This window comes from Apaloderma vittatum, unplaced genomic scaffold (assembly GCF_000703405.1).
Source record: "Apaloderma vittatum isolate BGI_N311 unplaced genomic scaffold, ASM70340v1 scaffold5480, whole genome shotgun sequence".
In the NCBI taxonomy this organism is placed as follows: domain Eukaryota; kingdom Metazoa; phylum Chordata; class Aves; order Trogoniformes; family Trogonidae; genus Apaloderma; species Apaloderma vittatum.
The window spans coordinates 5,033-7,789 of NW_009692740.1; the positions used below are offsets into that span (position 1 = coordinate 5,033).

General features: G+C 38.7%; 1 pseudogene; it reads right to left on the reverse strand.

The window, feature by feature from the left end:
- Window positions 1-1,173: 1,173 nt before the first annotated feature.
- On the reverse strand, window positions 1,174-2,226 carry LOC104269852 (annotated as a pseudogene).
- Window positions 2,227-2,757: the final 531 nt, after the last annotated feature.

The window sequence follows — 2,757 nt, forward strand, 5'->3', positions numbered from 1 at the left end:
TTCCTACAGATATGTAAGTTTAGCATTTCTGGTACTGGTCAGGTTTCTGTTTCCTAATTGTAACTCAGAGCCATGTTTACTGCAAGATCAGTTGAAATTATCACATTAACTGTGACTGCACGAACTACCAAAGGCAGACTGGATTTGAGAGCTTCTGAGACCTTTTGCAAAAATTACTTACAGATTCTAACCATATCAATTGAGTATTAATATTACCAAAGAGTCTACACAAGAGAGCAATGTTAAGCGGCTCAGAATGCTGTGTTGGCATACAGTACTTCAGATATGTGAATTTGTGCTTTAGTGAAACAGCTACTGAGGCACTGCAGCTGACAGAACAAAACCCACACAATAAATAGAAAACAGATTTATAAAAAAAACCCCACCTCCGAACAGCCCAAACAGACAAAAGAAGCTGGATGATGACAAATGGAAAAAGGCAAGAGAGAAGTCAACAAATACAAATTGGTTATTAACAAGAATAAGCAACATAGCTGGCAAAACCAGACGTCAGGATGAATTCTGTAGGGCTACGGTCAGCCCATCTCCTCCCATTAAAGCCAATGGGAGTTTTATTACCAGGGAATCTGTTCATTTAAGTTTTATAATGATACCTTCCTTACTCTGTGTAGACAGGGAAACTCTCTGGTTGCTTTAAAATTACAAAACAGTTTCAAACTCAGCAATACTTCTTTTTGCAAGAACATATCCACATGGGACTGAGCAGAAAACCAAAGAACTACTGCAAAATGATTTTTTCCCCTGTTCCTTTTTTTCAGTAAGGCCTCCAAACTTCTGGACACTATATATTTCCTAACAGGAAACAGATAATGATATTTGATAGCATCAGAAAACCAAAAATAAAACTGAAGCCAAAGAAGATACTTATTCATTTAACCTTCAAATACATAACATAATATACATAAGTGAATATAAAGTACCTTCTAAATTCACAACTCAGCCACTTTCAGATCTTAAAAAGAGCTCCTAAAACTCGATTGTTGTATAGACATATTTTTCTCGAAATAATTTGAAGAAAAATCTGACCAATTAATGAAACAAGGCCCCAAAATCACATTTTATCTCCAATCAATTTGTCATAGAATCACCTTCAAAAGAAATTGGGGGAAAACATTAGAAAAAAAAAATCCCTGCATTTTATAAGCATCCTACCTTTCTTTTGCGCAGTTTCACTTGACTGTCTGAATATTCTTGTGTGGTCAAATGATTCCTTACGTGTAAACACTGAATGTCTTCTGCTGAACTGACATTTGAAAGGCATTTGTCTTCAGGGGCCACTTGAGGTTCTGTGAAACCACTTTCATCCAGACCATTTTCCACTGCTGGAATGTGAGAGCAAGGAGAAGATTGCATAAGGCAGTTGCTGGATCCCACTGCTGAACAGAGTTGTCTATCACTGCTGGTGCATGATTCAGAAGAAATCCCACTATCCACCACATCACACTCAGACTTTCCAAGCCCATCTTTAAAAGCATCAGATTTCCGGCGCTGTTGTGCAATTACAGCAGTATGAAGCAGCTGCTTCCCAGGCATAATAATTTCTTTCACATTTGAAGAATTAGAATGATTTTCTTTCTCTGCATCTACTACTTCATCTAAGCCTTCATAATTACAAAGCTCCAGGCTTTGAACAATACTGCCACAAACATCTTCTTCCACCTCCACTTTAGGAACCATGTCACAACCTGGTTCCTTACTTATATCTCCAATTACTCCAGATGCTTCAGCTGCCTCATCACCCTCTGTTATTGGTACCATCTGTGTTGAGGGGTCTGCTCCACTGAAACTCTTTTCTTCATCATTTGGTTCCCTTTCTACAGCAGTGGTGTGGTAATTAACACTATCCAGGTTGACCGCTGAATAGTCATCGTCGTCATCAGACACATGGACTAGAGTTTCGGTGCTGGCCTCCAGAAAATGCTCCTCATCCTCATGATTATCGTTTTCATCCACCTCCTTTGAAACATCTCCCAGCTGCTTTGCAGGGAAGCCAATCAGCTCTCCACTGTAACAGCACTCTGGAAACGAAGCGCATTTTTCTTTCCGGTCCACGCTCAAAACCTCATCTTTTTCCATACTTGTCTGCAAGTTATCAGCTACAAGTCCATGATGACATGCTGTATTATACTCCACAGACTCCAAAGCCAATCCCATCCACTGGGTCACATGCTCTTCCCAGCTTTTCTTTCTGATTGCTAGAGACATGTCATAACAGTTCAGCAGCAGCCTGCAATGTACCTTCCATGGAGGACCAGAGAAGATGTCATGGCTGCTGTGTACTGCTCCAGAGGGAGAGAGGCTTTCATAATTTTAACATCTGCAAGAAATAAAAAAAGACTGTGTTACTGAATCAGTTCCAAATAAAAAAAAAAACACAAAAAGGGTGTGTGTGTGTGTGTGTGTGTGAAGGAACAGTTTAAACAAAAGTATAAAAGCAAGATAAGACTGCGGGACCAGAAGGACAGGAATTTAGAAGACTGTTATGTTTAAAATTTTAATACTTTTCATACAAAACTTGACAGTACTCATAATTCAGTATAACTTTTTTTTCTTATTACTGTCCAATATCAAGTAAACAAAAATCATATAAATGGGCACATGGACAGGCAAGTAGCTCCAGAGCCAGAATTTGACTGTAAGTCTCTTTTCACTATGTCTATCATAAGATACTAATTTCCACGGGTATAAATGGCATTATGTTTTATGGTCGCTTTGCACACAAAGCTATTTTGTACT